Genomic DNA, 24,811 nt, shown 5'->3' on the forward strand with positions numbered 1-24,811 from the left:
GGCCCCCTCCTCCTCCTCTGGATCGGTGGTGACCATTGTTGTTCCTGTTCTGCTCGTAGGACCCATTCCGGCCCACTCGGGTGATCTCCCACCGGTCAGCTTCGGCTGCGAGCTGCCGGGGATCGGTTAACTTGCTGTCGAGGAGGTGTTGGCGTAGTTCAATGAAGCAGTTGTTGGACAGATGCTCCCATACCATCAGATTGAACAACTGCTCGTAGGTCGTGACGTTGTTCCCTCTGATCCAGCCTTCGAAGGCTCGGCTGAAGTACGTTACATAGTCCACCCAAGTTGTACCTGGAATGCGTGTGCAGTCTCGGAACCTCTGACGGTACATCTCGGGCGTGAGGCCATAGCGAGTGAGGAGGGCCGCTTTCATATGGTCGTAGGAGGTCATCTGGTGGTCTGGGAGCTGTAACAGAGTATCGCGGCCCTCATTGAGGAATTTGCCCCATAGGCCGGCTCCCCAGTCGGCTCTATCGATCCGGTGCGCAGTCATCGCGATTTCATATGCCTTAAACCATTGCTGGATGTCGTCTTCTCGAAAATATTCTCGGACCACATCCTTGGGGATGTGCACTTTTTTGTCCGTGGTCCCGGGGGTGGACGGTCTGTCGGGCACCCCTAATTCTTTATTCTGTTTGCGCAGGTTGATCTCGGCTAGGTTCCGCTCGTGCTCGTACGTTAGTCTTTTTTCCTCGAGCTCCCTTTGCCTCTGTTTCTCCTCTCTTTCTTCTCGGAGGCGAAGGTGCTCTAAGTTTATTTTTTGCTCGGCCAATTTGAGTTCTATGTCCATCTTGAGTCGGGCCATTTCAAGTTCGTGTAGTCGGGCTTTTTCTCTTTCTTGGATCTCGTCTTGCGAGAGACCCGTTCTTTGCTCTTCAGGGGCCGTGTTGGTTTTTTTCGCGGTGCTTTGCTCCGGGGCTTCGACATCCCCGGTCTCTGCCCAAGATTCTAGGGCATGCTTAAAATCGTCCTTGGTACTTAGTCCGGTGGTAGCGATACCTAGTTCGATGCAGAACTGCTTTAGTTCACGATGGCTGTATTCCTCTAGCTTTTCCATTTGGAACTTCTCAGTTGATCCGCTCTCTTTAGTCGACATTGTTGTTCGTTGTGGGGTGAGCTACTCTCTGTACGTTATGCGGTGATTCGGATCCCACCGCTGCCACCAATGTTAGACGGACCGGGAGGGTCGGCCGAGATTACGGGGAGAGGTCTCCAGGGAGAGCCGTCTCCAACGACTGTACAGATAAGTAACTTCCCCCCCACAGACGGACACCACACAAGATTGAAGGTTAACGAGACTTTATATGCACTTCTTAGGTTACGTTGATATAATACAAGGAGGTCTGGACTCAGGGGTCCCCTCGGTTCTGATCTCTGGTTGAGGAAAAGGGTAGCGGGACAGTCTTAGTTACCAATGAGTTCAATAGCTCTCAATCCTCGAGCTCGGCGTGGCTGCTGATCGGGCCGTGGAGGAGCCAAGCAGGTCCCGAGATGGATGAAGGGTGGTCGGCGGGCCGTGGAGAAGCCAAGCAGGTCCCGATATGGATGAAGGATGGTCGACGGGCCGTGGAGAAGCCAAGCAGGTCCCGATGCAGATGACAGTTACAACGGTCCGCGGCCTCGCCAGCAGATCCGGACGACGGTGAAGGATGAAGGTTACGACGGCTGTGGCAGCGCCAACAGGCAGGATGATGGTGCACAGGACAGAGCTACGGCAGCGCCAGTAGTCCGTCCAGGATGAGTTCTTCTTTCGTCTCTCGACTCCAAGATACAACTGCCTTCCTGTTCTGGAGCTGCCCCAGTTATAGGGCTGGCGTGCTTTGATGTCCGGACCCTCGCACTTGGAGGTCGGGAGGTCCGGGATGAGGGAGTCCAGACACCCAGCAGGGGGGTGGAGCCAGCGCCCGGGGAGGCGATGGGCGAGCGGCACTGGCCGGGGGAGAACCATCGACACCTCTTTCTCCCATTGACTGGCCAAGTAGCTCGCTCGCCTCCTGGGTGGAGGGTGGTGCCGGAATGTCTGAGGCCGGGCTAGGCCCAGGGTTGAGGTCGATCGGGGGCCAGGCGGCCTCGTGGCGAAGTGTCCAAGATGGCGGCCCGGGCTGGGCGCGTGGGTCGGCCGTGGATCGGACCCACGAGGTTATCATGCTCGAGGGCAGGTGTCCCTGAGGGGACGTAGGACGTGCAATGGTGGTGTGTGGTGCTTGTATGACTGGCTCGGGCTTGGTCGAGCCGGGGGAGAGCGGCCCGTCATGTGGCCTGTCCAACACCCTCTAGTTATACTCTGTGATGCCTCTGTGGTTTAGTAACCTTGAAACGCTGACCTGGGAATGAATTGGTCTCTTCTTTAGACCCCCTTATGACATAATCCACGGCTGACCCCTCCATAATTAAGAGGGTAAGTGGATGGAAGGATTGAACCCCAGATGATAAATCAGATTAAGGTTACGTGTTTGACGGTAATCCAACCACTCATAAGGGTTGTTTCTTACTCTGCAACTCTCTTTGTGTAGATAGTAGTTCATAATCATTGCTGAGCGGTCGTCAGAAGACATACTCCTTTTTACACCGCTCTGCTGGCGCACTGCTGGTGGGGGGAGAAGGATGAGGTCCCATTGCATCCTGAGGGCCTCAGGACTAAAGTGGACTCGATTCACGGAAAACAGCACGAAGGTTACAGGGACGTTAATGTTAGGCTGACATTTCACTCCTACAAAACCAGAGACATTCCTCCGTTATAGTTAGCTGAGCTAACTATACCCTGTGCCCCCGCAATGCACTGGTTATGGCCTCACATATTTAATGGCTTATGACATCGTCAGTGACATCACTGATGACCTCTCAAATGACATCATTCACAGCATCTCTGATGCCACATCCTCCTCCAGTCCGTGTTTGTTTGTTTGTGTCTGAATGCAGTGCACATTGAAAGAGGAAAAGAACGATGGAAATAAGGATATTTCTCCTCGTTACGCCTCGCCTGGCAGGCGGATCCTTTCGGTGCATTCCCAGATGTATCACGTTTGGTAAATCTGGGTACGCGTAAAAAGAACACGTGATCTGCCTGGGTAACGCCCACTGAAGCACCGACCTTCCACAGACTGACGCAACCAGCCATCCGTGCCGCGTGGCATCACTCCATATTTTTGAAGCCGCTCAGAGCGATGCAAAGTGGCTTTGCGTCACTTCATAAACATGACTCCTTAGGTTTGCGTCGTGCAGGGACCACGTTGTGTGGTCCAAGCGTTGCACAAAGCCGTCATAAGTAGGCCCCAGAGTGCTCTGCCCCATGTTCTGTCCGCCAATCCTTAAATGAGGTGCTCACTTCCTTTCTTGTTACCTTCAGCGTTGCATGCACCAGTTTGCTGTTACCCGTGCAGAGGGCTTGGAACCTACGATCAGATAAAATACATATATAACGGTGGCAGAATCATTAAATGTATTTTGGTAATTGTAGACTATCCAACCTTTTAACTGGAAAGAGTGTTTTGAAATATTATTATTATAGTTGTATAATGGTTTGTGTTGTTTTCATCCATGTTGCACAGCTCTCCTAACAATAAACCCTATAATCTAAAGGACACACTGACCGCTCAGCCCTTCCTTGCATGCCAGCCTGAGAGATGCCCAAGAAACCCCAGGACGCAGCAGGGCCGAGGTTTTCTCTGTGCTCCCTGCTCCTCTCTGTGCTCCCTGAAGCCCTGCGCCTCTCTATGCTTCCCGTGCCTCTCTGTGCTCCCTGTGCCTCTCTGTGCTCCCTGTGCCTCTCTGTGCTCCCTGCGCCTCTCTGTGCTCCCTGTGCCTCTTTGTGCTCCCTGCACCTCTCTGTGCTCTCTGCGCCTCTCTGTGCTCTCTGCACCTCTCTGTGCTCTCTGCACCTCTCTGTGCTCCCTGCGCCTCTCTGTGCTCCCTGCGCCTCCGTGCTCCCCACGCCTCTCTGTGCTCCCTGCGCCTCTCTGTGCTCCCTGCGCCTCTCTGTGCTCCCTGTGCCTCTCTGTGCTCTCTGCGCCTCTCTGTGCTCCCTGCACCTTTCTGTGCTCCCTGTGCCTCTCTGTGCTCCCTGCGCCTCTCTGTGCTCCCTGTGCCTCTTTGTGCTCCCTGCACCTCTCTGTGCTCCCTGCGCCTCTCTATGCTCTCTGCACCTTTCTGTGCTCCCTGCACCTCTCTGTACTCCCTGAAGCCCTGCGCCTCTCTGTGCTCCCTGCGTCTCTCTGTGCTCCCTGTGCCTCTCTGTGCTCCCTGTGCCTCTCTGTGCTCCCTGCGCCTCCGTGCTCCCCGTGCCTCTCTGTGCTCCCTGAGTCTCTCTGTGCTCCCTGAGTCTCTCTGTGCTCCCTGCGCCTCTCTGGGCTCCCTGCACCCCTCTGTGCTCCCTGGGTCTCTATGTGCTCCCTCCACCTCTCTGTGCTCCCTGCACCTCTCTGGGCTCCCTGCACCTCCCTGTGCTACCTGAGTCTCTCTGTGCTTCCTGCGCCTCTCTGTGCTCCCTGTGCCTCTCTGTGTCCCCGGAGGCCTCACTGCACTCCCCGTGCCTCTCTGTGCTCCCTGAAGCCCTGCGCCACTCTGTGCTCCCTGCACCTCTTTGTGCTCCCTGAAGCCCTGCGCCTCTCTGTGCTCCCTGCACCTCTCTGTGCTCCCTGAAGCCCTGTGCCTCTCTGTGCTCCCTGCGTCTCTCTGTGCTCCCTGAAGCCCTGCGCCTCCCTGTGCTCCCTGCACCTCTCTGTGCTCCCTGAGTCTCTCTGTGCTCTCTGCACCTCTCTGTGCTCTCTGCACCTCTCTGTGCTCCCTGCACCTCTCTGTGCTCCCTGAAGCCCTGCACCTCTCTGTGCTCCCTGCACCTTTCTGTGCTCCCTGCACCTCTCTGTGCTCCCTGAAGCCCTGCGCCTCTCTGTGCTCCCTGCGTCTCTCTTTGCTCCCTGAAGCCCTGTGCCTCTCTGTGCTCCCTGCGTCTCTCTGTGCTCCCTGTGTCTCTCTGTGCTCCCTGCGCCTCTCTGTGCTCCCTGTGCCTCTCTGTGCTCCCTGAGTATCTCTGTGCTCCCTCCACCTCTCTGTGCTCCCTGCGCCTCTCTGTGTTCCCGGAGGCCTCACTGCGCTCCCCGTGCCTCTCTGTGCTCCCTGAAGCCCTGCGCCTCTCTGTGCTCCCTGCACCTCTCTGTGCTCCCTGAAGCCCTGCGCCTCTCTGTGCTCCCTGCACCTTTCTGTGCTCCCTGCACCTCTCTGTGCTCCCTGAAGCCCTGCGTCTCTCTGTGCTCCCTGTGCCTCTCTGTGCTCCCTGCGCCTCTCTGTGCTCCTTGAGGTTCTGCATCTCTCTGGGTTGCTTCATTGCACACGGTTTAGAGTCTCTGCCACAGACACTGGTTTTCCTCCATCCTGTACAGATGACGTCATGTCTTCACTTGCTGCGTTTCTTTGTCCTTGTTTTTTACAATCACTCACTGGGGAGGGTCGCTCCCTGGGTGAGGGTGAGGGGAGACCTTGGAATGAGCTCCTGACTCACGGTTCTTGTCTCTAACCTGCTCTTTCTTCTCTCTTTCAGAAACCCCTCCCCCTCCTGGTAAGTCAGTCTGCACCCATGGGTCTCTCTTTGCAGAACCGAAATGTCCAGCAAACAATGAGATTATTGTAGAAATACATGCTGAAACCAATAAGTATGCAGCTCAGTGCGTCAGCGCACACAAGCACTTGTCAGTCAGCGCTTGTTAGCATATGGTAACAGAGCATACCAAACAGAGCATCCCAACCAGAGCATACCAATCACAGCATGCCAACCAGAGCATACCAATCACAGCATGCCAACCAGAGCATACCAATCACAGCATACCAACCAGAGCATACCAACCAGAGCATACCAAACAGAGCATATCAATCACAGCATGCCAATCACAGCATACCAACCAGAGCATACCAATCACAGCATACTAACTAGAGTATACCAACCAGAGCATACCAATCATAGCATACCAATCACAGCATACCAATTACTGCATACCAAACAAGGCATATCAATCACAGCATGCCAATCACAGCATACCAATCAGAGCATACAAATCACAGCATACCAATCACAGCATACCAACCAGAGCATACCAACCAGAGCATACCAAACAGAGCATATCAATCACAGCATGCCAATCACAGCATACCAACCAGAGCATACCAATCACAGCATACCAACTAGAGTATACCAACCAGAGCATACCAATCACAGCATACCAATCACAGCATACCAATTACTGCATACCAAACAAGGCATATCAATCACAGCATGCCAATCACAGCATACCAATCAGAGCAAACAAATCACAGCATACCAATCACAGCATACCAACCAGAGCATACCAACCAGAGCATACCAAACAGAGCATATCAATCACAGCATGCCAATCACAGCATACCAACCAGAGCATACCAAACAGAGCATATCAATCACAGCATGCCAATCACAGCATACCAACCAGAGTATACCAACCAGAGCATACCAATCAGAGTATACCAATCACAGCATACCAACCAATCACAGTTTACCAATCACAGAATACTAATCGGAGCATACCAATCAGAACATACCAATCGGAGCATGCCAATCGGAGCATACCAATCGGAGCATACCAATCTCAGCATACCAATCAGAGCATACTGTTAGAAATGGGATCCCTGTGGGAGGATATAGTACATTTTTGCAACACACCACAAGTTCTGATACAGTAACCACATAAGCGATACCTACCATTAAACCACAACACTCTTCGTTATTCAAAAGCAAATAACTACCATTTGTCAATAATGTAAATGTGGGAACTATCGCCGGAACTGGTGTGCCTTTCAAAACACAGGCTAAATTAGGCCGGTCCTGATTACAAGAACCCTGTAACTGGATGTGTCTGCATATTAATGAACGGTCAGGCGACTGTGTGCATTCTTCACCATTAAGATTTACTTCCTTTCCATCCTTTAGACATCTGTATGTGTATGGTAGAGACCATGCCTCATGGAGGAATGCGCTGCCTAGTGGTTCATATCGACCTATTGCAATATACCGCATACAATTAGTAAATTTGTACAAAGCAAATGGTAATGTAATTAATCCATGGATAAGCCATGTTGCAGCAGCGGCTTCAGCTACAGAAAAGGGTAAAGATTCTAACTTTTCAATATGTAACATAGAAAATGATGCATCCCGCATTGAAAGCATGCGCTGCTTGTCAGTCAAATTAAATGGGGCAAAGAGGGAGGACACGTTCATGTAACTCCAGGGCACACGGCCCACCTTAAGAGTCTGTAGTGTCCATGCAAACTGCATTACAGAACGCAATTGATTTTGACCATGTCAACTACAGAAGAAATAATATTATTCAACGTGTAAATTCGGGAAGAAAGCATGTTAATACTGTTATCGACAACTGCAAGCACTTTTTCCAAATTTGCTTGGTCAATAGGGTGTGTTACCGCTACAACGCATCTTTTACAACGCGTTCCATTACAACGCGATTTTTACATCGCAAATACCATTACAATGCATGCCATTACAACGCATGGCATTACATAGCAGATGCTATTACAACGCATGGCATTACATTGTAAGTATTGGTAAGTATTTAATTTTTTTTTTAATTTTATTTAATATTTTATAATTGATTTAATTATTATTAATTATTTAAAAATATTTATTTCGTTTTTAAATATTATAAATTAAATATATTAATTTAAGTATTTTTTAAAATAAGTATGAGTATAGGAGTATATGTTTTGGGGTACTGATGTATATGTTTTGGGGTGTTTGGGTATTTTTAGGTTTTAGGGCAGTGTTTGGGTTTTGGGGTACAGGGGTGTTTTTAGGTTTTAGGGCAGTGTTTGGGTTTTGGAGTACAGGGGTGTTTTTAGGTTTTAGGGCAGGGTTTGGGTTTTGGGGTACAGGGGTGTTTTTAGGTTTTAGGGCAGGGTTTGGGTTTTGGGTACAGGGGTGTTTTTAGGTTTTAGGGCAGTGTTTGGGTTTTGGGGTACAGGGGTGTTTTTAGGTTTTAGGGCAGGGTTTGGGTTTTGGGGTACAGGGGTGTTTTTAGGTTTTAGGGCAGGGTTTGGGTTTTGGGGTACAGGGGTGTTTTTAGGTTTTAGGGCTGGGTTTGTTTTTGGGGTACAGGGGTATTACGACTTTATATAAATTAAATTAATTAAATTAATTTTATTTAATTTAATTAAAATAATAACTATATTTACAATTATTAATTTAATTGTATTAATAAACGATTATAATTAAATTATATTATTTAAAAATGTTTAATTAATTAAATTCTTTAAATTTTATTAAATATAATTATATTATGTATTATTTATAACTTAATTAAATTATAATTATATTTATTGTTATTAATTACATTATATTATTTTCTATTTATAAATTTTTTATATATCATTAATTATATTATTTTAAATATATTAAATTAATATCAATTTTAATATTAATTAAATTACTATAATTAAATTAATTACTGTTTTAAAAATGTTATATTATTTTTATTATTTTAAATTAATTTAATTAACTTTATTACATTTTTTTTAAAAAAGATATACTTACCTATACTTACGATGTAATGCCATGCGTTGTAAAAGTATCTGCTATGTAATGCCATGCGTTGTAATGGCATGCATTGTAATGGTATTTGCGATGTAAAAATCGTGTTGTAACGGAACGCGTTGTAATACATCGCGTTGTACTGACACCAATCCGGTCAATAGCCCTTAGGCGCTTAGCAGCCTCAATTTGCGAAAAATTCCAAATTTCATTGTAAACCGCATAAATCCACCGTTTAGATCTACCATTAACCGTGCCTTTTATAAAATCATTTACATCCACATTATCATTTAACTGGGATAGATGTAGTTTAACTGCAGCTAACATGGAATATTGCAACCAATTCTGACACAGTTTGCCCACAGAGTAAGTTGTGACAGTGTGATCAGTATCAAAACGGGGATCAGGCCTGAATTGTGTAAACCCTTCAGTCAAACCCAGAAAACGACGTTGGCAAGAATCAGAGCTTCTATGCCACATCAGCCAACCCTTCGGATCCAAATTGGATACATTAAAGGATGAATTGTGCAATAGAGTTTGTAACTCACAAATGGACAATTCAGTATAATTACCCCAACCTGAATATTCTTTCAATTCGGGGATAATTGGTGTATTCAATTTTTTAGAAGTTGCCAATCCAAAGCATGTTGTTTGGGAAATAGTAGAATTTAGAAACAACATGTGATTCGGGATGAGACATGCACGGTGCAAAGCCTCAGTGCCTTGTACCTGCCAATCTTTGGTACCCCAAACCGATTTAAGGTCAATTGTTTCCTTCCATAGCTCGTAGCCATCCACAGCTAACTTGTCTAGAAAGGACTTCGAATACAGCAATTTTGTATCGGTAAGTCTAACTTTGGACATGGACTTTTGTGTCATTTTTGAAATAAAATGACTCAGGATTTGATTGATTAAAGTCTATAAAATAAGTGTATTTTTTCAGAAATGTACTGGAGCTGCCTCTTAATGGAACTGGGCAATGTTCCCACTGTGTGTAATTTACAGTATCCCTTCCAGAACTTGTTTTATGCAGAAAATGATTACCATACTGTTGAAAGCAAAACAAATCACCATAATTAACAGAATCTAAGTATAAATCCTCAGCATCAAAGGCAGCATAATATTTTAAATCAGAGAATAATGCTTCCACCGCCTGAATATCCCAATCATCAGAACGTATATTTTGTTTTACCACATCCCCCATGTTTACTCTAAGCACATTCGGAACATTAATCACTTCAGTGGGGCCATGTATTTGAAACCTAACCGCTTCCCACACAATCCCATCAAAAACAGGCCAAGCAGTGATGTTAACTGTATTCAAATCTCTTTTCAGTCTGTGTGCTGAATGTGAAGAGGAAAGAGGGGCCAATGTTCCATTAAGTTACCGAATTCCTGTTCTTTCCTTGACATAGTGTCCATCGATCACACAAAACCAATTGACATAAAAAGATAAATTGAAAATAGAATCATCCAAATGTATGTCCAAGGGGGAATCAAAAAACGTTTTTTAAATAATGTGGCATAAATTGCAATATTTGAGGGTTTCTTCGAATGTACTGAAACAGAGTCAAAAGAGAATCTGGATTCTGTGGCCAAACGAGTCTGCAAATCCGGCATTGATAAATCAGTTGGATAGGTGTAGTTCAGCTCATCAGTGTCATTAACAGGAAAAGTATTTAATAAAGGATTGGAAACAACAGGCATCTCGAGGGACACCTCTGGCTCAGCACCAGAAGTAATGGCCAACACAGAATGCCTCACCATGGATGGACAGGATACTGCCAGTGTCATGCTATGAAGAATCGGCCACCCTGTGTATCTTGACATTGCCAATTGAGATAAATCTGTTTTTCTTACGACCTGGAAGCGGTGGTTATATTGCTGTTCTCATGCCCTTCACTCCAAGCACTTGAACCGGTGAACGATATGAAGGACCACAACCTTTCTTGTTATCGAACTTCTCTTGAACCAGTTCTCCAACTTGGGGTAGCCAGCAACTACCGGGATCTGCAACGCAACATCCGATGTGGAGGGCAAATGTTCCTTAGCTAGACTGTCTCTGGTCTTTTGTAGATCCTGTAAAACATTGCAATGTTCATCTACTTCAAAGGCTGCGGCCTGGGCCTTGCAGTCTAGACCGTCGAGGTCAGGTACATACATCTTGATACCAAAGAGCATTTCGTATGGGGTCCGCCCACTCAGAGACCTTCTAGGGAGTTTATTAAGAGCTCGCTGCACGCCATTGAGATGGGCCAACCAGTTTCTGCCAGTGCCTATAACTCGAGCTGTCAAAGATTGCTTTAAGTCACGGTTCATTCGTTCCACTACACTGTTATGCTCAGGTCTATACGGAGACGAAAACTTGACTTGGACCCCCAACGAAACCATAGCATCCTTATACGCCTTAGAGGTGAAAGCCGGACCCTGATCCGAATGGAAGGTACCACAGGCAAAAATCCCTACAAAGACACGCAAATCCTTTATGACAGTCCGTGAATCAGCGCTGCGATGGGGCCATACCCACACAAAGCGTGTGCATGAATCAACTGCTACTAAGATGTACTTATACGCAGTATCAGAAGAAAAAGGACCGCAGTGATCTAAATAAACACAACCTAGCGGTTTAATAGATATGTACAACTGTGTCTGAGGCGGAATGCGCAGCAGTTGAAGGCTTAATCTGCTGGCAAATGTCACATCGAAGGACATAATTGCACGTCTGTTTGTACAGTCCCCGCGACCAGAACCTCTGTTGTAGCTGAGTTACAGTGGCCGAGACGCCCACATGCGCAGACGCCACACCTTCATGCGCCGCTGTAATCAAATTAGCTCTGCGATCCTAGTTGGGAATTAAACGTTCGCCAACTTCAGGAATTTTCACATAAGGAACCTTATCGGGACTTAAGTGGTATGTGTACTTCGAAGGGAACCCCGCAGGATATTTACCTCCCTTCTCAGTGGCAGCAACAGCCGCCAAGATGTCATCATCTATTTTAGTTTTGGACCGTGTAACTGCTGCAACTAAGTATTTTGATACTGCTGACTTCGCCGCTTCATCAGCTAGCGAATTACCGATGGCGTGGACTCCCACACACTGGTGGCCAAGAGTATGAATCACAAACTCGAGTGGTAACTTTTCTTTAAGTTCCGCCACTCAGACCCAGATCATTTTATGTTTTATTGTGCTACCTTTGGAATCACGAAATTCATTCTGAATCCAAAAGAACAAGTGCTCATTGTAAGACTGGACACAGTAGTAAGAGTCACTTACAATTAAAGTCGTCACACAAGGATCAGCGTACTCTAATGCAAGCATCAGAGCACGAAGTTCTGCTAATTGTGCGGTGCAGTCCCCAAGTGTCTGCGTGTGCATGACACTGGACTTGAACTCGTCGTTCACCATGGCACCGACCACAAAGGCGCATGCGGAAACGTAGGCATGTTTAGAGCCATGCACAACCTGCGCCGAACCATCAGTGTAAATGATGCAACGAAAATCCTCCAACGGCCGCATTGCTAAAGGAGCCGGATGAACAAATTCATACTGTAAGTACTCCTGAGACCGTAAAGTGGCCTCAAATATAAACGTGACATCCTGGGATGTCAAGGATGCAGCCCATTGAATCCACCGAGGGTGTAAAGCTTTGGAATTTGGTACACTGGCTTTCGTAACTGCCTCCAAGGCAGGACACGGGGTAACAACCAAAACGCGTTTTCCCTGTGACAGGGCACGTTCCTTGAGAATTGCCATCTGCAAAGCCGTTAAAACTTTCTCCACAGTGGAAAATCGCATTTCAGCCGAAGTGTACAAGCGTGACTTGTAAGCAATAGGTACTGTATCTCCTTCATTCAAAGTTAGGCACGTGAAACCTACCGTCCCAGGGACAATTCTTATCACCAGGTTGGTCTGGTTATCACGAGTCTGTAAATATTCAGAGGCGAGCAAATCAGCTTGCAAAGACTGCAGAATAGCTGAATGCTCAGGCAGCCAGCATGATTTGGAAAAAGATGGTTGTATCAAAGCATACAAAGGCTTGATACGCTGGGCATATTTCGGAATGTATGTTCTCCTGAAATTTAAGAAGCCCAGTAAAGACTATAAGTTTTTCAGTGTTGTCGGAGAACGCGACTGTGCGCATTTCTCCAGGAAGTGAGGAGCCAAACCTTTTCCTTCATTGTTGAGTTCCTAGCCAAGAAACATCACTGTGTACTCTGCAATGCGCGATTTTGCAAAATTAAACTTGTAACCCATGTCTGCAAAGTTACAAATAATACTGTTCACTTGACACAGATGCTCCCAAAGCTCGTCGTCTGTGAGATATATGTCATCCACATACGAACAAGCATCTGGGTCCATTCTCTCCAACAGAGAGACTATGCGGGCGGAAAAAACTCCATGACTATTCTTACAGCCCATTGGGAGACGCCGAAACATTTTTTGCACACCGCCGCATGTGAAGGGGGTCCATTGGGAACTTAGACCGTCCAATCTATGTGCATAAAAACCATTGGAAATGTCAAGCGTGGTTTTGAACCGCTTACGCACAAGACTATTCACAAGGGCAGAGCCGTGAGTATTCTGTACTGCACAGTTACGGCAATACGAGTTTAAATGCCAGTAATCCAAAACCAAACGATATGAGCGTCCGGCTTGTTTACAGTAAAGAGGGGGTTATTCATCGGTGACACACATGTTTCAATTACACCTTGATATTCCAATTGTTCAAGGATAGCCGCATCTGAAGCTTTGGCTTCACGTCGTATGGGATATTGAGGTTGAGGCTGCAGTTGAGACCGTAAAGGAATCTCGTGGCTTGGGGACAATTTATCCCAGACACACTGATTACGGTACACAGCCGGCGCAAGCGCCAGAGCCCACTCTTCTGCAAAGTGCAGCGCTTCCACTCTCGAAACAGTGTTCGCGAAACTGGGGAGGATCACCTCCTCCCCTCGCGCAGCTGCAAGAACAAAAGGCGGGGGCCAGTCAGCCTCCGAAATCAAAATGTCATATGTAGATGAAAGATTTTCCGAAAATACCCCTTTTATGGTACACTGTATGTCACCTTCAATTAACAGGACAATTTCAAAAAGTCTATCAGGGGGAGCAACTCTCATATCAGCTGTTTCAATCACAACATAAGTGTCAGTCGCTGTCCCCCTCAGTAGTGGACGGAGGGCCTCTCTCACTATGGTAATCTCTGCCGCGCTGTCCAGCAGGGTCAGAGCCCACGTCAGATTCCGAAGCTGCGTTCTCACAATCTGGGGCATATCGATGTGCCATTAAGGCTGCGACTTTCTTCTTGGCAAACTGCGGTCTCTTAGGCGTAGAGCCCTCCTGCTTGTCTGCACCGTTGCGCGGGCCGGGCTGGTCACGTCCTTGCTGGCCACCCCGGCCCCTGCAGCCCCCTCCACCACCGGTTGACGGGGCCGATGAGTCCTGAAAGGAACGAGGAGAGCGTTGTTCAGAAGCCTGAAAACGATCAGGAGATTTAATCATCACGCTGTCGCACAAATCATAAACATGTTCCGACTGCACAGGCAACGGAGACGCAGGGCGAGAAGTCTGAGCTTGTTGTCGTTGCTTACCCTGTTTCTGTTTTTTAGGCCAATTTTGTTTTTTATTGGAATTGGGCTGAACCGCCGTTACCGAAGATTGTCCCTGGGGCTGCTTTTTCTCTTTATCAGAAAAAGGCTTAAGACCCTTGGTATTGCGGCCAACCGTTTTATAAGCCGCCACAATTATCTTCGCTAACTGTCGGGGTTTCTCGGCATCGGGAATCGCCTTTAACGCGTTAGCAACCTGAAAGTTCACTGCATCCCCCTTGACATTTGCAAGGATCAGATCGCAAACTACATCAAAAGTGCCACACAGGCTCATACCCAACTCAACCGCAGACTCTGGTCCGTGATCATCTTGAACACGTTTAAGGACCGTAGACAGATTGGACATAGACGGGGTGCCAAAGCATCTCGAAAAGACCACTGCAAAAGTCTTTCCCCATGTCTCACAGTCAACTAGCTCAGGGGCCAAATCTTTCGGCAAACTAAGCGTAAGAATCCGGTGTTTTTCACCCAGAGTCGTATTTGGAAATACCACTTCCAGCTGGTCAAATTTCTCGGCAAGCCAGAAAGGAAAATCATCCTTATCCTGGGGCTTCTTGCCCATTACGGAATTGACCATTACAGGACTGATTTTCATACCAGTCTGACCTGCCGGAAGCGCCGCTCCTCCCGGGGCTCCACCCTAAAGATTACGGCTTGTGTAGTGCACTAGCGCTCTAATCACGGCAATAGCGACAACATGAAGTCGCCGAAGTTCACCTAAGTTACAATTGCCGTGTAGAGGGTGAGGAGTAAATCCAGCCAAAACAGGCCAACTTGCGCCTGGAATGGACAAAGGACCTAACCTCAGAGCGGTCAAAGAATGGGGTAGGGCGCCACCAAACCAAACTCCATGCTGCCAAACATCAATAGGTACTTCCTGCGCTCTGTATGGAGTATAATCATTAGGTACAGCAGTGGCAGTGTATGTGTGGAACACACCAGAATTAGCTTCCACCGCCGGAAACGTCACCCATGAATAAAACAATTCGTATGGATAAGCATGTTCCGCACTAACCACCATTATCACAGCCAAACCTTTCAAAGGAACATTATAAGCCCGCAAATGATCACACACCGCAATGCGACTATGTTGCGGAATGTCCACGGCTTGTGCCATGACTGCACAGGAACGTGAAAAAACAAAGAATACTTTGTAGCACAACTGGGTAGTAATTCGAGGAAACCGTTTTAGATATATTCAAGCTTGAAAAGACCTATTTCCAAAATAGGAGGGTTTTTCCGACACCACAGTTTTCCGGAAACGGCAATGAAGGGGTTAAGGATTGAATGATATACTACTCGAGTGTCATGATATAAGACCACCAACAATCGGGCGCCATGTAGCAGGGATTCCGTTCTCTTACAGAACTGTGCATAGAGATCCGGAACCTCAGTGAATTAGGGTGACCCAAAACTCACCTCAGTATCCAAAATCCCCTTACCGAGCTAGCTACAGTGTCTCATTGGTCATAACAAACTCCCAATGACTTAGACAAACCAGAACATGAACTTAGGTTACCTCAGGTATCGTGGAACACATGAACACTCTTTCGCTCTATAATCATTTCAAACCAGAACGTGGAGTAAAAGAGGACACGTGCACATTTGAAATATTTATTATTCAATGCAAGGTTCTCAAACGTAGTATCTTATATAATACAAGAAAACATATTATAAGAATCAAAGTTATTAGCATAGTTTCTAGTCCATAGTAAGCAAACGGTGATAGCATATTATAATGCTGAAATCAATAGAAATTAATAACATCTATTTCTCGCACTCCCTATTTAGTATATTATATTATATCTATGAAGGTCTCTTTTGGGTTTTAGCAGGGCGGGCCCATACCTCTAAATCTCAGGAGGAGAGGATCACATCATCAGCCACCAGCTCTCTGCATGCGAAGCATCATCAAGTGTGTTTTTGCATTCCCAGTAACTCTATCTTAAACCCGCTTAGAGCCCAATGTTGGCAGCAACTGTATTTGTGTTATGTCTAGTGGTGCGAGGATCAGAGCTCCCAGCAACCTTGTGTTAGGTTATTCTTAGAGGGTTCAGCACTCACTGTTCAGACAGTGTACCAAGCACGACTGATATCAGAGTAATAACATATTATTCTCAAATAAATCACATCTTTCGTCTAGGTTGAAAGCTACAATAACAATTATGTGTCGTGTGCTAACTGAAGCCGAAGAAAAATATGTCGTTTAAACACCTAATAAACTCATGCTAACTTAACACAGTATATAGAAAAGCAGCATCTATATGACAAGCATACCAACCAGAGCATACCAACCAGAGCATACCAATCAAAGCATACCAATCAAAGCATACCAATCAAAGCATACCAATCACAGCATACAAATTAGAGCATACTAATTAGAGCATACCAATCACAGCATACCAATCAAAGCATACCAATCACAGCATACCAATCAAAGCATACCAATCACAGCATACCAATCAAAGCATACCAATCACAGCATACCAAACATAGCATACCAATCAAAGCATACCAATCACAGCATACCAATCAAAGCATACCAATCACAGCATACCAATCAAAGCATAACAATCACAGCATACCAATCAAAGCATACCAATCACAGCATACCAATCAAAGCATACCAATCACAGCATACCAAACATAGCATACCAATCAAAGCATACCAATCACAGCATACCAATCAAAGCATACCAATCACAGCATACCAATCAAAGCATACCAATCACAGCATACCAATCAAAGCATACCAATCACAGCATACCAAACATAGCATACCAATCAAAGCATACCAATCACAGCATACCAATCAAAGCATACCAATCACAGCATACCAATCAAAGCATACCAATCACAGCATACCAATCAAAGCATACCAAAGCATACCAATCACAGCATACCAATCAAAGCATACCAACCACAGCATACCAATCAAAGCATACCAATCACAGCATACCAAACATAGCATACCAATCAAAGCATACCAATCACAGCATACCAATCACAGCATACCAATCAAAGCATACCAATCACAGCATACCAAACATAGCATACCAATCAAAGCATACCAATCACAGCATACCAATCAAAGCATACCAATCACAGCATACCAATCAAAGCATACCAATCACAGCATACCAAACATAGCATACCAATCAAAGCATACCAATCACAGCATACCAAACATAGCATACCAATCACAGCATACCAATCAAAGCATACCAATCACAGCATACCAATCAAAGCATACCAATCACAGCATACCAATCAAAGCATACCAATCACAGCATACCAATCAAAGCATACCGATCAAAGCATACCAAACAAAGCATACCAATCACAGCATACCAATCAAAGCATACAAATTAGAGCATACTAATTAGAGCATACCAATCACAGCATACCCATCACCGCATACCAATCAAAGCATACCAACCAGAGTATACCAACCAGAGCATACCAATCACAATCATACCAATCGGAGCATACCAATCAGAGCATACCAACCAGAGTATACCAACCAGAGCATACCAATCAAAGTTTACCAATAGGAGCATCCTAATCAGAACATACCAATCACAGCATACCAATCACAGCATACCAATCACAGCATACCACCCACAGCATACCAATCAAAGCCTACCAATCACAGCATATCAATCAAATCATACCAATCAGAGCATACCAATCAGAGCATACCAATCACAGCATACCAATCACAGCATACCAATCAGAGCATACCAATCAGAGCATACCAATCAAAGCATACCAATCAGAGTATACCAATCAGAGCATACCAACCAGAGCATACCAATGAAAGTATACCAATCAGAGCATCCCAACCAGAGCATACCAATCACAGCATACCAATCACAGCATAGCAATCGGAGCATACCAATCAGAGCATACCAATCAGAGCATACCAATCACAGCATACCAATCATCGCATACCAATCAGAGCATACCAACCAGAGCATACCAATCACAGCATACCAATCACAGCATACCAATTGGAGCATACCAATCGGAGCATACTAATCACAGCCTACCAATCAGAGCATACCAATCGGAGCATACCAATCAGAGCATCCCAACCAGAGTATACCAAACAGAGTATACCAACCAATTACAGCATACCAATCAGAGCATACCAATCACAGCATATCAATCAGAGGGTAACAATCAGAGCATACCAACCAGAGCATACCAACCGGAGAATTCCAATCACAGGATATAACACAGGATACTAACCAGAGCATACCAACAAGAGCATACCAATCAGAGCATACCAACCAGAGTCGACCAACCAGAGCAAACCAATCACAGCATAAGAATCACAGCATACCAATCAGAGCATACCAACAAGAGCATACCAATCAGAGCATACCAACCAGAGTCGACCAACCAGAGCATACCAATCACAGCATACCAATTAGAGCATACCAATCACAGCATATCAATCACAGCATACCAATCAGAGCGTACCAGCCCGAGCATTCCAATCACAGCATACTAACCAGAGCATACCAACAAGAGCATACCAATCAAAGTATACCAATCAGAACATCCCAACCAGAGCATACCAATCACAGCATACCAATCAAAGCATACCAATCAGAGCATACCAATCAGAGCATACCAATCAACGCATACCAATCAGAGCATACCAACCGGAGCATACCAATCACAGCATACCAATCAGAGCATACTAATCAGAGCATACCAGTCACCACATACGAACCAGAGCATACCAATCACAGCATACCAATCGGAGCATACCAATCAGAGAATACCAATTGGAGCATACCAATCACAGCACACCAATCAGAGCATACCAATCAGAGCATACCAGTCACCACATACCAATCAGATCATACCAACTAGAGTATACCAACCAGAGCATACCAATCGGAGCATACCAATCAGAGCATACCAATCGGAGCATACCAGTCACAGAATACCAATCACAGCATACCAATCAAAGCATATCAATCACAGCATACCAATCAAAGCATACTAATCAGAGCATACCAATCAGAGCATACCAATCACCGCCTACCAATCAGAGCATACCAACCAGAGCATACCAACCAGAGCATTCCAATCACAGCATACTAACCAGAGCATAGCAGTAAGTGTATACCAGGTAAGCCCATCTGTGTTCGTCCGTGCACCGTCCGCGCACAGACTGAGCACCGACCACGCACAACGCCAGCCATGCTGCCGGTCTGGACTCAGAAAGGTAATGGGGCTACACAGACGGACAATACACGAAGGAGTTACTAATGATCAGGCCTAACTCAACTATTGATAGCGGGGGACAGATAACCCATTGGATGGCATGGGGACTGGTCTGAACCCGTCGATGTTAAAAGTGGACGGAGAGCTGAATAGATCTGGGGGGCATATTATCACGGAACGGCCTTATAATTATCGCCACTTTAGCGGCAGAAAGCTGCCGCTAAAGCGGAGATAATGGGCTTGATAATATGTCGTTGTGAATTCCCATAGAAGCCCAGGTTCTGGTGTGAACCTGGGCTTCTATGGAAATTCTCTACTGCCACCTCTGAGAGACCACTCAGACTGCGACCACAGGACTGCCACTCTCACGACAGATACAAGAATCCTTCTATCCGAGGTCACTGCAATTGAAACCTATAAGTCGCCCCTAAGGCAGGCCTTTCAATCCTGAAGGCAGGGTGCTAGGTTATAAGTGTGATGGTGCCCCTGAATGAGCAGGACACCCCTAAAAACCCTGAGTCGATTTCCCAGGCTTTGTAAGTGTGTCAGCCATTTTAATACATGTAGTGAACATCAGTCATTATGAGATGTTTAACTATATAGTGGCTGCACCAAACCCGGTCATGTTTGATATCAAACATGTTGGAATCCTACCCCAACACCTATTTCGGTGTTGGATGTAGGATACCATGTACTGGGACTCCCGGTTACATCCTTTCAGGTTCTGACAGCAAGCCGGAGCTGCTGCTGACCACTGACAATTCTGCCCTCCTGCTCCTGAGCCAAGCTCGAACAGAGGAAGGTAGAACTATAGGTTTCCTGTCACATGGAGGTGTTACCACCTCCCAGACAGGACTTAGTGTATTGGGCTGAAACGGGGCGCTTGCCAGCGCCACCAGATTGATTTGAAGGGTACATTTGCTGCTTTCCTTGTATTCTCCAGTTAGAACTAGTTTAGGGAGCCCTCCTTGGCTCCCACTCTGCAGCGAAACTTGACAAAGGACATGGGAGTATCTTCCCCTCTGTCCAGCCCTTCCTCTGGGAGGGGCCCCTGAGTCGTTCCAACCCTTTCCCTAGGGTACTTAAGGGCTTACCTGTGGGTGGATCTTCAGATTCATCGTAGGACCAGACTCAAGCCTGAAACCGTATCACTCTTTGACCGTCTGGACACTTGGACTTTGCCTGGAACCGAGACAGCATCAAGGAAGACTCTAGCTGCTCCTGGTCTCGCTGTTCTCCAAGTCTTTTTCGTCATCTGTGTATGTACCTCTTCCAGGTGCTTTAACAGACCTGTGGGCATCAAGGACACCCAAAGTAATCTCCCGTGGAGTGAAGGAGTGCATCCCCTGCATCTGCAGGTCCTGCAGCAAAGTTGACTGGTCTGCTGCTCCTGACGTCCCATGGACCACGAAAGGCTCAGCAACCTAGGTGGTGGTTCTGCAACTCCCTCAAGGCCTGATCTCTCCTCTCTGCAATTTTTAGGCCGCTATCCCTTGTTGGAACCAGTGGGACCAGACTCCTGTGCACCACACCGACTTGCCATTGCAAAGGCTTGTTGGCTCTGCACTCTAGAGATTTTCGGGCTACAAGAATCTCCAGCCTCCATCATCTCTTCCTGCCAAGTACAGCCTCTTCACTTCATCCTCTCCAGCATGACCTTACTTCTAGGTGAGCTGCTCCAGGTCTTCTTGTGACTCCTGTGGGTCCCATTGAGGGTTTTCCTTTGCTTCAGTGGGCTCCCCTGCTTGCTTGTGACCTGCTCTGATGCTCCTGCTTGTGGTGAGCCCCTGCGACCTTGCTGGTCACAACATTGCTCTTTTCACACTTTCCACGCCTATTGCAGCTGCCAAGGGTTGTTGGTGCCTCTGCCGGACCCGACACCCTGGTTCTCGACTTCCAAAGTGGGACAGCTCGTGTATGGCTCCTGATCTTGTTTAGCGTTGCCTGGTCCTCACAGCTGCAGCGACATGGTCACTGTCATCACTGCTGCATCCTCCGACATGAGTGGGCATTGCTCTTCTGTGCCCCTTGGTCACATCTGAGTGGCATAGACTCTGTCCCCTCTGCTGACAGGTTCTTCACTTCAAGAATCCACCCTTGGACTCCACTGTACTCTTGCACAGTCTTCTCCAACAGCATCTATCTTGAAGTCCTCCATTGTGGTCTACGGCACTTTCAGACATCAGTTCGCACCTTTGCACCCGGCTTCCCTGGTGTAGGTATCCTGCTTTATGCGGTAGCCACGGGTGGGTTGACTCATTAACCTTCTGTCTCCGATGGGGTTTTATCAGGGTCCACTAGGAAGGGTCCTTCTTTAAAACTGCAACTGTGACTTCCCCGTTGACTTCTGCTGGACATGCTGCTATTTCCACTCTGCAAACAGCCTCCGTGGGGATCCTGGTTACTTACCTTGGGTGGTTCCTTGGGTACCCTGCTCCTCTGAGTCTCCTTGATGAACACACACACACCTGCCCACCTCAAGATAGACACACACACCTGCTCACCTCACGATAGACACACACATATGCGCATGCCACAAAAACACACCAACCTTGTCACGTCATGATAGACACACGCCCCTCCTCACGTCACGATGGACACACACCTGCTCACGCCCCGATAGACAAACACACCGGCTCACCTCACGATAGACACACACCTGCTCACTTCGCGATAGACACACAAACCTTCTCACATCACAATAGACACACACACCTGCTCACGCCATGATAGACACACACACCTGCTCACCTCATGATAGACACACACCAGCTCACATCACGATAGACACCCACACCTGCTCTCCTAATGATAGAAACACACACCAGCTCACCTCATGATAGACACACACCTGCTCACCTTACGATAGACACACACACCTGCTCACCTCACGATAGACACACACCTGCTCACGCCATGATAGACACACACACCTGCTCACCTCACGATAGGCACACACCTGCTCACCTCACGATAGACACACACACCTGCTCACCTCATGATAGACACACACCAGCTCACATCACGATAGACACCCATACCTGCTCTCGTAATGATAGAAACACACACCTGCTCACCTCACGATAGACACACACACCTGCTCACCTCACGATAGACACACACACCTGCTCACCTCACGATAGACACACACCTGCTCACACCATGATAGACACACACACCGGCTCACCTCATGATAGGCACACACCTGCTCACCTCACGATAGACACACACACCTGCTCACCTCACGATAGACACACAAACCTGCGCATACCACGATAGACACACACACCTGATCATGCCATGATAGACACACACACCTGCTCACGTCACGATAGACACACACACCTGCTCACCTCACGATAGACACACACACCTGCTCACCTCACGATAGACACACACCTGCTCACGCAATGATAGACGCACACACCTGCTCACCTCACGATAGACACACACCTGCTCACCTCTCGATAGACACACACCGGCTCACCTCACAATAGACACACACCTGCTCACGTAACAATAGACGCACACTTGCTCACGTCACAATAGACACACACACCTGCTCACCTCACGATAGACACACACCTGCTCACCTCACGATAGACACACACACCTGCTCACCTCATGATAGGCACACACATGCTCAAGCCATGATAGATGCACACAGCTGCTCACATCACGATAGACACACACACCTGTTAACCTCCTGATAGACACACACCTGCCCACCTCACGATAGACACACACCTGCTCACGTCACAATAGAAACACACCTGCTCATGTCACAATAGACACACACACCTCCTAATATCACGATAGACACACACACCTGCTCACCTCACAATGACACACACCTGCTCACGTCACAATAGACACACACACCTGCTCACGTCACAAAAGACACACACTCCTGCTAATGTCACGATACCCTCACGGGTAATTGTGCTCTTTACAAATGGACATAACACAACGTGTAGAACAGGAATGGGTTAATGAGGCGTCATGGGCATCAAAAGAGGGGGTTCATTGCAGAGGCATGGGGGACAAAGGAGGGGGCACGAGAGAGCTGCCGGAGAAGGAAGGGGGATGAATGCCTGTTATATTCACATACATGTTTTCTTTAAGTTTTGTGAGTTTTATTTATTTTCCAATGGAGACTTCTGTTTAATGCAGTTTTTTCTGATTCTTTTTCAGGGCTCACTTGTGAGTATAACGCGGTGATGTATATATATATTGCCACATTGGCTGCTTTAAACTAAGTGATGTCAGAAATAAATGTAAGGGAATCAGTAACTGTGCAAGTGATTGAGTACCCTGGTGAATGAGTGAGGGTGAGTTATGAGTGATGGAGTTAGTGGATGAAAACATGGATAAATTGCTGATTGATGAAGTGAGTAAGTGAGTGAATGAATGAGTGTGAGTGAGTATGAATGCAGAGTGGGGAGGGGGCGGGGCTTCAGGGCAGAGGTCCTGCTTATTTAATGTTATGCAGATGTTGCTTTGGACCCCCACCCTGCGCCCTCGCCCCCCCTGCTCAGAGCATGCAGCCGTCTGACTCCTTTGGTGACTGACAGAGACTGATACTTTACCTGAGTGACCTCAGAGGTGCCTGGAAAGGAGACAAACCTCTTCAGTGCACTTTGCAGGATAAAAAAACAGGGCATGTATTTATAGAGGAATCAATGACTGCACAGGATTCAGAGGGTAAAATATGAGCTTCTTATGAGTCTCCTAAGACATGTGGGCGGCCGGCCTGACTTCCTCTCTGCTTCCTTCTGATTGGGGGGAAGGTGATATCATCAGATCCACCCAGAGATCCAGATACAAAGCACTCCACCTCCCATCAGTCGAAGGAAGCCCTGCCTCCTTTCCTCCAGCGCTGCCTGTACTCAGGGAGCTAGGCCCTGCCTCCTTGCAGGGGGACACCTTGCACATTCCAGCTGTCCTCCCCAAGACACCGACTTCAGGAGGGTGGGGCCAAGTCTGTGGATTATTGAGATGAGGGAACATTGGGGACCCCTGCTTCCCTGACACCCCCCCATGTCTCAGGACCAAACCCCCAAGGATGCTGGAGACACATACAAAATGAGGGGACTCCTCCTCAAACTACCCCAGAGACACCTCAAACAGGTGAGTGAAGAAAAACAAACTAACAATGAAGCAAAGAAGAACCACTGGCACCTCTGAAGATGGTGTGGGGGTCTTGTGAAGTAAGAGGATCTGACACTACCCGACATGCATTGTCAACAGACACAACATGCTCTGCACTGCGAGGCCAGTACACTTGCTACCGCGGGTGGCCCCCTTGGCAAGTGATGCTCAGCCCCAAACATCCACCCACTCCCACAATGCACTTTTAATCCATGCTTCCCCCACACATCCACCCACTCC

This window comes from Lissotriton vulgaris, chromosome 2_2, assembly GCF_964263255.1.
Source record: "Lissotriton vulgaris chromosome 2_2, aLisVul1.2, whole genome shotgun sequence".
NCBI classification, from domain to species: Eukaryota; Metazoa; Chordata; class Amphibia; order Caudata; family Salamandridae; genus Lissotriton; species Lissotriton vulgaris.